The sequence below is a fragment of the Cuculus canorus genome, chromosome 18 (genome assembly GCF_017976375.1).
Source record: "Cuculus canorus isolate bCucCan1 chromosome 18, bCucCan1.pri, whole genome shotgun sequence".
Taxonomy (NCBI): Eukaryota; Metazoa; Chordata; class Aves; order Cuculiformes; family Cuculidae; genus Cuculus; species Cuculus canorus.
Window position 1 is genome coordinate 2972442 of NC_071418.1, and position 12986 is coordinate 2985427.

The window sequence follows — 12986 nt, forward strand, 5'->3', positions numbered from 1 at the left end:
TGTCAGCCAGGCCAAAGAAACATTTTCTTCCTCCTCCTTCTCTCCTTGTCCCTGCACTGGTTATTTTTAGAATCTCTCCACCTCTGCATGGCGGTTGTGAGAGCTGACTTGCAGTAGATGAGAGTACAGGCCAAATAGGTTCATACCAGCCAGGCTTGGAGTTTCTAATGGGTTTTATGTAACACTGCATAAGGCATTTGCTTCTTTTCATACATCCATGATATATCCCAGCTACTCACTGCAGTGTTGTGCCGGTGCCTCAAGTGGAATAACATTTTATTGTTTGGTAATGAGACTCCTTTGCACAGGACCCGTTTTATGACTAGATCAGGGATAAAGAAGCATTTGTTCGACTTCTAGAAGTTCTTGGGAGTGCTGTAATTGCCACAAATGTGTACAAACCTACCTATGCACACAGATTTGGGTTCATTGCTGTGGTGTCTCAGTCAGTATGTACTTATTTTCAGTCTCCCCGGGGGTTTGGGCATGCAATGATGCTAATGACATGTCTGTGGTGAAAACACAGAGTTGGTGGCAGAGCTGGTGTTTTAACCCAGGCCTGCTGAAAGCTGAGCTATTCTTTCAAGGATTGAGACTTATTTTGTACAGAAGGAGGTGCTGGGATGAGTGCGTTTGTGTGTACCATCCAGGCCATTTCAGCACAGAATTAGCCTTATAATTACTTGTCCTCCTTCCTTAATTGAGTGTTTACTTAACATTTGACCTCCTTTAATATGCTCAAGCAGTCTGAGTTGGCTTTCTGTTGGAATTTCGTCTGCAGCTCTTTATTCAGGCAGGATTCCCTTTATACCAGCTATGCTCACTCTGGAGCAGGGCCAGCTCCAACCCAGGCTAAACCCTGGCCTTTTACACAAGGAGCAGATTTTATTCCATCCTTCCTATTAGTTGTTTTATTTGTACTGTGAGAGTTTTGCTTCAGTGCGAACAACAGCAGCATCCTTGGGAAAAAAAAGTCTGTTTCTGTAAATGACAGAGGTTTATTGTTAAGTTCAGCAGGAACTGGAGAAAAACGTGTCAGGAGTTGTATAGAAAACTCTTATTCTCTGGAGAAATATTTTCAGTGTCACAGGTACAAGAAACTTTGAGCACCCTGCTGTATGGATGCTTGCTTGATGCAAACAGAGGCAGTGATGAGATCTGACTGCACTTTGTGTTGCTGTATCTTTTAGGTGGGAAGGGGAGAAATCCCTCTCCCCTTCTCACCTGTATTTCCCATCCCTTTGCTCTTAAGGCTTCTGAGTCTCACCTGCCTCCAGGGGCAGCTTCCTGGCATTATGGACTTGACTGATGCTGCTTGTCTCATCTGAAAGAAGTTGCTGGTGTTGGTGTGATTTTCAGTGATAAAGGAGGAAGACCCTGGGGCAGTAAATGACTCAGCTGTGTTTGCAAACTTCCACAGATGAGCAGTCAGTGTGGACAGCTTAAACTGCCACGAAAGGACATCAGGAAGAAAGAGTGATTTTTTGAGAATAGCATCATATTATATTCTTCTCTGAGCAGATAATTTATTCGAGGAGTGACAGATTGTCTAGTCTGTCTGAAGCACTGGCCTGCGACTCAGATCTAGCTGTGGTTGCCACAGATTCCCTTTGCTGTCAATATGTGGTGTATCCAAGCATAAAATGAACCGTCAGGCCACACCTTGGAGGTGCTCTGTTAGGTTTGAATGGCCAGGATGAGAAACCTTGGAAGGCTATTGCCTGTGCCTGATTCACAAGTGCTTTCAAGGCTTTGGTCTGCATGACTTTAATTCAGTGCGCTGTATTAGCATGAAATTTGTATTATGTGACCAGTAAGATATTAATAGCCCACACAGCAAGTGTCTTTTGGAGCAAGTGTTGGCTTTCCGGTTTGAATCAACTGAGTAATTGATCCTGGAATGCAGGCACTGGAATATGCTGGAAAACTGGATGAGAGAGGCTGGAGCTTACTGTGAAGGTGAGCTATAGAAGAACATAAAATTTACTTATAGAGAGGTAGCGCAGGAGGGAAGTGCCCTAGAAACAGAGTATCCCATGTTACAGGAAAAGTTTTTTCCAATGCCAAGAGAAACAACAAAAAATTATGAACAGAGAAGCAGTTTTTCAGGAGGTTGATTACTGGAAAAGTGAATCTGCAGTTTGCAGCTTCTTCCTGATGCATGGCGCAACTTCTGGCAGAGCTCCATAAAGCCATTGATCTCTGTCAAATCCCTTGGTAAGTCTCACTTTTCCTGCTAAGCGCTGCCGATTGCGAGAAGCTTGACCAAGGGTGAATAGGGCTTGCTATTAATTGGCTTATCCTCGCTGCTGATCCTACACGCTGACCAGAAGGTGTTTGGGTCAATGGAAATATTCCTGTTCGCTTCTTTGAATTTTGGCCATGCCACAGCTGGCCCGCGCAGGAGTGCCCTTGGGTTCCTGTACATCCATCCTGGCTGTTTGCCTCTCACCGTGTCTCCTGATTGTCCCTGGAATATGGCCTGTCTGTTGTAGTGTCCCCAGCAGGGCAGTCAAGGCTTGGTGAGGATCTCTTAAGCCGTAGGCGATTTGGCCGTCTCCCCTTGGTGCTGGCACTGAAGGCGCTGCTGAGCTTGGCAGCACTTGCTTAGTTCCCAGCCCATGGTGTCCTCTCCAGTGAGCGAGGCTACAGCAAGCCTTTCGTTTGGTGCAGCTTTAAGCTGAGGTTTGTTGGTGGAAGGCTTTCAGAGTAAAATTCTGCCGCTTCCCTTGAGTTGAGCACTTGCCATTCATTTTCTCGAGTTCTTTGTTCACCCACATTCCATAAAGTTGATAGAAACAAGGACACGAACCTTACCTTCTAATATTTCTTCCCTTTGTACAGATATTACCTTCTGTTTCTTTGGAACAAAGATTGGTCTCTGGCTGGTGCCGATGCTGCCGTCCAGTGGTGCACTCTTCAGTGTGCACTATGCTTGAAGATTCTGCTTTTGATTAATTATTATTATTTGTTTATTTCTGTCCCAGACAAAACAACTGCTGGGGCAGCAGCCTTGGAAGGGCTTTGCCATCGTTATCTCCAAGCGTGGCAGTAATTCAGTTATTGCAGCTTTCCGTAATTCTCACCAGTGCAGCAGTGTAAATAAACAGGGAGCAATGAGACACTTGATGGGAGCCAGAAGCAATTTAGCCACAAGAGTTTATCATCAAGATACAAAACAGCCTGGAGCAAGAGAATTGTCTCCTTTGCCAGCTTATGCTTCTTTGACTGCTGGCCAGATAGATGGTGCCCTTTTTATTTTTCACTGACAAAATATTCCTTTTTAGCAGAGCTTTGATTCTTCCCCTGATCTCATTGCTGGATGCAAACTATGTGAAAGAGTTGTCTGATGCTCTTCCAAAGAGACATGGAGCCTCTTTTTATGCAGGGAGAGTTCAGCAGGAGACCAAAGGTACCTGCACAGAGTGATGTCTTGGGCAGGCTCTGGTTCTATGGCTGTAGTTTGAAAGGCACTTGCAAGCCTTTCCTGATGGCCTCATTACGAGAGGGGTTCTGTTACAGTGAAGAGCAAAACCATTTTGTAAACTCTGGGCAAGAAGTACAGCTGCTTAGACCAACAGGTACGAAGGTTCAAAACAAGTGCCTATTCGTAACTCTAAACACATTTGTACTGGTCCTGCCTAATAAAGCTTTGACAAACCTGTCTGTAAAGAGGTTCATTCTGGACTAATGAAGGCAGAGTATGTCCTGTAGAGTAGAGAGTGCTGACTGCTGGACCATATCGGAATGATGATGGCCATGGGAAAGTGATATCCATCGGAGAAGGTTAAAGTCCTGGTATGAGACAAGTTTGATTTCACTCCCACATCATAGTGATGCCTTCCGGCATGTCTCAAATCAGGGGGTAAGTGTTGTTTGCCAAGGTTAGAAATTTATTGCAAAAGCACTTTTCAGATTTAAATACCTCCCTGTGCTGTTGCTGATTTATAGGTTTTATGGCCATTAAGTTCTTCTAGCATGACTTTCGTTGTATAATACAGTACAAGTGGTTCCTGCATCAAGTCCATTGCTTCTGGCTTTGTTCAAGGTCAGGTTTAGTGTGGTGCAGAGAGGATCCCTTTATTGATCTAGTCTAGGGAAAAGTATTCTCCAAAGGCTCGTTTTTTTTTTCTTTCATGCTCTCATCATCCCAGCTCATGTTTCATACATATGCCTTTGCTACGGGGTTTCACTCAGGGGTAAATTACATCCTCATTGCTCTACCAGGGATCTTCTGTTCACTTGCAGGTTAAGCACATCAGAAGCTGCTGCCCCTTGAAATGCACAAGGGGCACAATGTGGTTTCTCGTGGCTGATATATGTCCAGCTATTATCGATGGACTGGCTTCTCGGATCCGACTCTGCAGTGAAATGCAGTTGGGTGAGGGCCTTGCAGTATAAATCTGTTGTGATTTCTGCGTTCTGTTACCTCTTGATCGTAACTCCTACAGGACATCTTTACGTTGGAGGAAAATAGATACAAGCACAGTTTTGGCAGGTTGAGAGAAAGCAGCAGCAGCAGAAGCTCTGACTATCTGAAAGAAATTGAGCTGTGGAAGGTCTGGTGAATATACAGTAATCAGGTTTTGTCTATTTAGAGATTTTGCAGGGGATCAATAAATTGTCAAGAATGTTTAAACCAGTAAGTGTGAAATGAAGAAGAGCCTGTGAACTGAAAGGCCGAGAAGGGGGTGTGTCTACTCTGATTTCTAGTTTAGAAATAACGCTTTAATGTATGTGTTATACCTGGAACTGGAGTGAGATATGGTGAAAGGGATCCACTTTTGTGTAGATGTTCCAAATCAGAACTGCATGTAGACTGGCAATGAGGAGAGGATGTTCTACACCAGAGATGATCATTTGAGCTCCAGTGGTTGATTCTTACCGTATTTCTGGGGCTTCTTCTCAGGAGAGGTTCTCTTGATGCACTGTAAGCAGCACCTATTCTGGTTTTTCGAGGAACGAGTTAGTTGTTTTCACTTTCCAAGCAATTCATTTTCTCTGTCTGGGACTCTCTGATATGTGTGTGTTTATAATACCTACAGGGAACATATAGTAGCTGGAAATAGCAAGATTTCTTTGGTCAGGCTGTTTGGTTTGATTTTAAAGTGAGGGAAAATGAATTCACATACTGATACACAGAGCATCAACAGATATAAAAACTAAATCTACACTGAGAGGTGATAAATGTAGGCACATTGACAAAGTATGCAAGTATCCAAGCTACATCCCTACTCGAAGCTGATTGAAAAAGGCAGCAGTGGAAATGAGCAAGACCAAACCAGTAACTTAACAGGCTTTAGGAGGAAACAATCTCTCAGAACAGAGACTTCTATGGACTTCGTGCACTTCTATGTTGTGATTCCAGGGACAGCACACCTGGTGCACTCCAGATGAGGTCCACAGCGCATTGACAGGGGTACGTGTGCACAGAAACACCCCAATTCCATACGCTGTGATGCCATAGTACAGCTCATATTTCTGCTCAGGAGAGTAGGGTTTTCCATTAGCCTAATCTCTGCTTCAAAATCTCCTGTTCCTACGTAGCCTCTGGGCCCAGCACTCTTTACAGTCTGTCTGTTTCTGGATGAGAAGGTAAAATCACCTGCCAGCAGAGAAAATTCCCTTTGCATCAGATATTATCTTCTCAATAAATGTGTACAGTGAGCTGAGAATACTGGGTCCAGTCCCTCACTGAGCTTCTTACAATATCAGTACTAATTGATGACATTAATTGGGCATAATTCTAAAACACAGACGTACAATTCCACTGCAGCTGGGCACATTTATTTCCTTTCTCTTTGCCTGGCTTTGGATCTTGCTTCCATTCAGCTTTCTAACCTTTAAGGAGTACTAATATCGACCAGGCTGTAACAGCTAATAAGGATGCAGAGTGTTGGAAGTACTGTAACGTGAAGCACCCCGTACAGCTTCTAAGCCTGGAAAAAGCATGTATTTTCTATGCGCACAGGTGTTGTATTTCATCTGTTCCTTCCTACACAAAAATGCTGGCTTATTATTATTCCTTCTAATGTCTTTCCAAGTATAGATCAAAGAGCAATGTGGATTTCTACATGTGATTTTATACAGTGAAAATTTCTTCCCTTGCATTTTGAATGATGCATTTCTCTATGGAGAAATTGCCCAGAAGTGGAAGTGTGAGGGGGCTTCTGGGCGGTGACATAGTCTGGAGCTGACACCTGCAGCAAGGCACAGGGGAGTGGGGAAAAGATTAACACTGCTGACTCTGTGAGTGCCTCAATCAGGAATCTGTCCGCTTGTGCGAGCTGATGCAGCAGGGACTCGCTCCTTCCCCCGGCTCCTGGTGGGGTTCATTGCTCTCCTCTCAGCATTAGCAGTCCTGACTGGTGCTCCGCGTGTCTTGACGTCAGAGGAGTCAGCTGCTGTTCAGACCTGTCAGCCTAATTCAGACTTGGTAATTATTCCACCGTGGTGAGTGGTACTTACTGCAAATTTCCTCCTCTCTTTCTTTGGGGAAGGATGGATATCTCCCAGCCGCTTTCCTGAAAGGTTAAGTGTCTTTCTCTTCAGCTAAGTAGAAGATTGTTCCTTTAATCATACCTTTCTGCCTGATGTTTATCATCTTAACTAGTGTGTCTCCCTGCGCTGGATTCATCCAGTTCTCATTCCTCCCAGGATTTGTGTCAAAGCATTAATTTGCTGTGAAATTTCTTTCATTCAGTTTAATTTCAAGGCTGCTGCTCAGGTGTTTGCATTTGAGATCAGATCTCAAGACCTAAATTTCCTCCTCTGAATCTGTAAGCATGCCAAAATCCAATCACATGCCTGTTTAACAGCTGGGTTCAAAACCGATTTCAGGACACCCAGCTGAGAGAGCTGAGGATGGCCAAATTGTGCTGCCCTGGGCAGGTCTCTGGCTGGTTCTCAGACCACGACCTGAATTTGTTTTGAAAGCAGAGGTTGTGTGTGAAACACAGCGCTGTGTTCTGATTGTGTATTGTTTGTTTGGATGCATTAAGGAGCGAGAGTAACAATAAACGCGCACTGTCAAGAGCAGTGACTACATGTAATACTGGCTCTGTATCTTTAAGGGTAGAAACGCAGCCTGTGAGGATGTTGCTGACAAACTGGGTGATGCCACGTCTCAGGAAACTGCACCTAGCTGTGTTGTAACCTGTGAATCCGAGATGAACAAAGGCAGTGCCATCGTATGGCTGGCACAGAAGTGCCTTGTTCTTGCATAAGCTGTGCAGTCTGGAGTGCCAGCCTGGATTTCAGCGCAAGCCTGGAGCGCATGTGGCAGTGGCACTTGCCTTAGGCTCTGGTTTGGTGCATTTCCTGCAGCTTCTGTTTGGCTTTGGGCACTGTATTTTCACTGGTACAGGGGACGCCGGAGCTGCGCCGTACCTACCAGTCATGGTTCAGACTTTCTGTCTTCTCCCCACCCTCTCTAGCCTCTTCCTGCTGGTCTTTGGGATTTTGTTTGTTCTTTGCATATGGAAACACCTCAATTAAAATGCAGCTGCAGATGTGTAGATGAGGAGGGCTCCGAGGGAGTGTTGGCTGATGAGCTGGCACTGTTTGCCCCACCTCCCTCCCCAGTTTTACATCAAAAAAAAAGAGATAATTATTCCCGGAGTAGATCCCATCTGGCTGATGTCTCACAACTGGAAGCCATGAAAACTATTATTCTATCTAAGTTCCCTTTATGCACGGACAAGAATGATCATACACACTGCAAGCTGCAGAGAGTCAGGATGAATCCATGTTGCATCACTTGTAGATAAGCTTAATGTTATCCAAACATTTTCCTCCTTGTTGTTCAAAGGCAAAGCTTGCTGCACCCACACGACCAAATGCCTCCTGTCTCGTGGGGTCTGACTGTTTTATGCTATATTTGACTTATGCTAATAAACAAGATGCTAATGGGCTGTGCTTCGTTTCAGCTTGTCACAGCTTTTGCTAACGGCCTTCTTTTCCAGGAAGCCTTGATTTCGGTTCTGGTAGAAGTAGAGGAGAAGGTGTTAATACAACCCTGCTTATTTTAGCAAGTGAGTGAATCAGTGGTTTTAGGAAAACAGTTCAACACGTTAACCCTTTGTTTCCAGAATAACATGAAAAAATCACTGCAGAGTGAACAGATGGCTCTGGCATATTTTTAGCCTTTCTCTCTGGTCCCGTGTTACTCCCGACTGTGTGGGATTCCCCACAGAATGTTGTAAGATTGGTAGGCTCAGCCAAATATCTTGTTTTGCAACAAAGCATCAGAGGGAAGCGAAGTTCTGTTCACATCAGCTCTGTTTAAGTACCATAACTTTAAATGAGAGGTTCTCACATATGGGGTCATGGATGGTGGAGGAGTCTGTGGAGAGATGTTGGTCTTATGATTCTGGTGCTTGCTTATCATCAGCTGCTACATTACATTAGGAGGGACCCAATAAATGAAAAATACTGTTCTAGTGGTATTGTCTGTACAAGTAATTGATGTATCCAGTGCTGTAGATGGCAGAGGAGAAACGCACCAGGTTTTTGGTAGTCTCTGGCTTGCTGATAGGATGGGGAAAGTAGTTTCTGTAGCTCTGAATGGTCTGTTTGGGATGTGTACTCTGAGGAAGTTCTGAAAACTTCTTAATTCCTGGCGATGATCCTTTCCGGGTGTGGCCAGATTCGGCGCTGTTCACACATGCTCGGTTTCAGAATTTATTGATGACTCTCTGTGATCGTAAAAAATTTTGTTCTGTAAGTAGAGAGGTTGCCCAGCAAGGTATACGATGTAAAAGAAGGGTGTAATAACTTCTGGGTCTCAGCTACAGTTAGAAATCCTAACTATAAGGATGTTAACTACAAAATCTGGGTATGTAATATCACAAGAATTTTATTTTATTTTGTTGTTAGGTTTGTGTCATCATGTGTATTAAAGACTGCAAGTGATTTCTCAACAGAGAGCAGAAGTAATAGCGTCAATTTTCCTGGCACTGCCTGGTCTTTTGTTACACTCACCGAGTCCTTGAGGTTCATGGAGTATTATGCTTTCTTAATAGCTTATTTGTGTATTAGAATGTTTTAAACAAATCTATCCCTAATGTGTTCTCTGTGAGCAGTGCTGTGTGGCTCAGTCTTTTACTGTCGGAAGATAATGAAATGCTATTTGACCTAAGAAATATGTCAAAGAAATAAGAAAACATAATGTTGCTGAGTGTCTGCCTGGTGGGGCAAGTTCCATGGTGACACAGGAGGGTTTAGCAATACCCGTGTATTGTATCAGGCCAAATCATTAGCATGTCTGGTGTTCCTTCTAGAGTCAAGCAGTGACAGACACCAGTCCATAGTGTTGAGAAATCAGAAGGCAGACTATAGCAGGCAAGCAAGACAGTGAAAAACCCAATAATCTACAGCATGGACCAATCTTGGTGCAGATTTCATTGCTGTTGCTGGCATCATTGCCTTTATAGTGTCCTTTAACTGTGGTTTAAGTATTGCCATAGGCATTTTAAAGAAAGGGAAGCCAAAGCAGATTAAGTCATTTACTGGTGACAACATGCTGCTGGTAAACCTGCTCCTCTGACCTCCATGGCACAGTCCCATAGCCACTGGATACCATCTCTTTCCCCAGCAGCATGGATATCCCAGTCTAGAGAGTTAAACCATGCTGCTGTGGAGGCTGTGATGTGAATCTCGTAGCTCCTGCCCTCACCAGTCCCAGAAGAAGCAGTTAACCACCCTCCTCTCCTTTTCATCACTTCTGGAAAGTGCTCCAAAGCTTCTTTGCCAGGCATGGGCAGATGTGGAGCGCTTGCTGTCCTTGCATTTCTGCAGGGTAGCGCTGATCTCCTGTGGGCACGCTGCAGATCCGCAGTGCTTCACCATCCCTGATTCAGGACTGCATTCCCCATCTGTCGCCCACCTGAGTGGAGGTAATGCTTACGCAGGCCATTAATAACACATGAACACCAGAAGCTTCCCTTTCTCCTTTGAATGCACTCCGCCACCTGCAGTGCCTCTGAAACCACCTCTTGCTTTCTGTGGCTTTGTAATTCACTGACACATTTCACAAGCTCAGCACAATGCCACATCACGGATGTTTTCTTCATCTGGGTAACTGGTGGATATTTTTCGCCCATTGGACCAAGGCCACATGGACCCAGTTCATATTTGGAAGAAGACGCAATTCCATATGTTTATGCTAAACTCAGGAAAGCCAGTGAATGGACTCCCTTAAACTTAATCAGATTTTTGCATTGGAGCCATTAGGACATTATAAGTTTGACAGATTTAGGAATTTGCTCAAAGTCAAGGTCAACAAATTTGCTTGTGTCGCTAAGGGTGCAGTCCCAAAATCTGCCTTCTAGACAGTAAATCATGTATCCCCAGTTAAAGCAGAAACTGAAACAATCATTTCTGTTTACAGAAAACTTGCAGACAAGCCAACTTTCAGGCTTGCAGCCTGCTGATAAAGTACCAAGGGGCAATGACTGCTGCTTGAAATCAAAATTCAAAGCAAATTCCAAGCCATTGTTTCCAGCAATGATGTATGTTCCTGCATGTTTTGGGATCAGACAACAGCTGATGGAAATTCATGATGCTGCTTGCAGTGTTATGAATTATTTATGGTACAGTCTGCCAGCACAGAATGACGAGGGTAGGCTGTTTGTTAGACTCATGATTCCTAAATGCTGGTCTTCCACACCTCACATGGGTGACTGGGAATGTGGTTCTTCATGTCCTTTAGGGTCAGATTCAGGGATAACATCAGGTCATCTGGTGTGATGTTCTGAAATGGTGGCAGCACAGCTTCTAACCCACTTACCCCAGGCTAGATAAATCTTACAGGTATATCTCTTTGTCTTCTCAAAAGGCCTGAAATGAGGGAGTCCAGTTCCTTTTTATAGTTCCAGACCAGTCCCATTTTATAGTTCTCATGGGTAAACAACCAAGCTGATAAAAAAATTGTGCCTCATTTTTAGTTTGGGTTTGTTCAGTTTTAATTTGCAGCTAATGATTCTTTATGTCTTTCCTCTGCTAGACCAGAGAATCCTCTAGAACCTGCAATTACCTGCTTGCAGAAGTCTATACCTAGTAACAAATCACCATTTGATCTCCTTTTTGCCAAATTAAACAGAGAAAACTATCTTCACGTTTGGTTGCATAAGGCATTTCCACAGCACTTGAATGTCATGTCATTTCTCTGCAACCTGTCTGGGTTTTCAGCATGTGTTATGAAAGTGGGTACCACAACTGTGTTAGTGTTGGTTTCTCCAATGCAATGTAAAATTATTTCCCTCATCTTGCTCTCCTCCCGGGGAATTGCCAGACTATCACAGAGAAGCCTCACTCCTTTCCCGTGCATCCATAAATCCCAGCTCATAAAAAGACAGTCGTCTTCTCTGTCGATGTGTTATTCCTTTTCCCTCTCTTTCGTATTCTTTTCTGGTTTGTGACCTTGCCTGGCGGTGCTTAAAACAGTAAAGTCTGTGTGGGCTTCACTTATGAAGCTGTCAGAGGAATGGGAAACTGCCTGCATTGTTGTTATTTATCAGCCTGTCATCTGCAAATTTCATCATCATGGTTTTATATTTACTTCCAGCTGGTGGATACAAACACCAAATAGCTTCAGGGAAGAACCAATCCTCCCAAATCCCAGTAGAGGTACTGGTATTCTGCACTAATAGGTCTCCTGAGCACCCATTAGCCTGTGCATCTCTGTTATGGCAGGCTGGGTTTAGTAGTAGCCCTTCAGAGGGAACTAAAGAATAGCGAGAGTCATCGTTTAGGAAGCTTATATAAGCAAGAAGACATCAAAGCCTGTATCTAGTGTTGTCTGTAAGGAGGTAAGGAGAGAAGTTGCTGATGTGGAGGTGGCTGTGGCAAGTGCAGAGTGAAGTAGTGGAGGACCAGGACCTGCAGAGCAAAGGGAAAGCAGGCTGGGGGAGAGGAGAGTAGCAATTTTTGCGTGGCAAGGAATTACTAAGCCAGGGCAGCAGGAGTCCCTCTTGCTTTGTTAGTCGAGGCCCTAGATTGGGACTGGAGACAAAACAAATAGCCTTATGAAACAGTGAGGGTGACTAATGGAAGAGGATATTTACATATTTAAATCTCCTTTTGCTGTTTTTTGAGGTCTGTTACAAGTGCTCCTGCTCCAGGAGATCCTGCCCAAATGTCACTGCCACAGCACAGCCTGACCTTTCCTGCAAGTGCTTGTCTTGCCATTCTCATAGCTCCCAGGTGTTCCTTGCTCTCGCACTTCAGGGGGAGACATGCTCACAGACTCATGCAGCATGAAGGTTACCTGCTGAAACCAGTTGTTTATTTCAGATGGCATCTTCTGGCTGTGACTGGGGTCCTGCTGTAAGGTTTCAGTGGATGGAGCCAGTGTGGGGTCCCTCAGAACTCAGTTGCACATAAATCGAACGGATTGTCTTTGTGTTAAAATCTCTTCTGTGCTGGTCAGTTTTTGAAAAAAATTGAGGTCAGTAGAGGTCTGAGTTTCTTCTTGCCTGGAAGTGGAAGCAGGATTCAGTTCCAGGCAGAAAATCTTTGCTGGAAAAAAATACCTGGCTGTTTTGGCAGCATCAGTAAGAGAGCTGGCCAGGAGTCCTGAGAGGGTTCCTTGGCTGGGAGGTGCACCTATGTTAAACTCACTAGCAAGAAAAGATCAGTTTCAATAAATCTTTTCTGAGGTTTGTCAGTGACCTGTCCTCTTCTCTTTCTCTGCTATAAAAATCCTCTCACTTCTCAACAGTCATTCAGCCTGGTTTCCTATGGTCCTACTCCACGGTGCTGTCCTGGGTCAGCAGGTGTGCTCCGTGGTGCCGGGAAGGGAATTAGCTTGAGCAAAGGCTAACAAACCTTCCCCTTGCAGCAGATTTCCATCTGAGACTCTCCTGTGTTCAGTGTCTGTATAGAGCTGGGTTGCACATCATTTACTCATAGCCCTGAAGCTGAGATTCTGGCCCGCCCTGGCTCCTGCCCTAAGCCAGGCTGCTTACCTACGAAGTATGTGCTGC

At 44.5% G+C, this 12986-nt stretch overlaps 1 protein-coding gene across 2 annotated transcripts in view; it reads left to right on the plus strand.

Moving 5' to 3' along the window:
* The window catches only part of RAB11FIP4 (RAB11 family interacting protein 4), a 117461-nt gene that overhangs the window by 19971 nt on the left and 84504 nt on the right, over window positions 1-12986 (plus strand). The gene's annotated exons all lie outside the window — the stretch shown is intronic.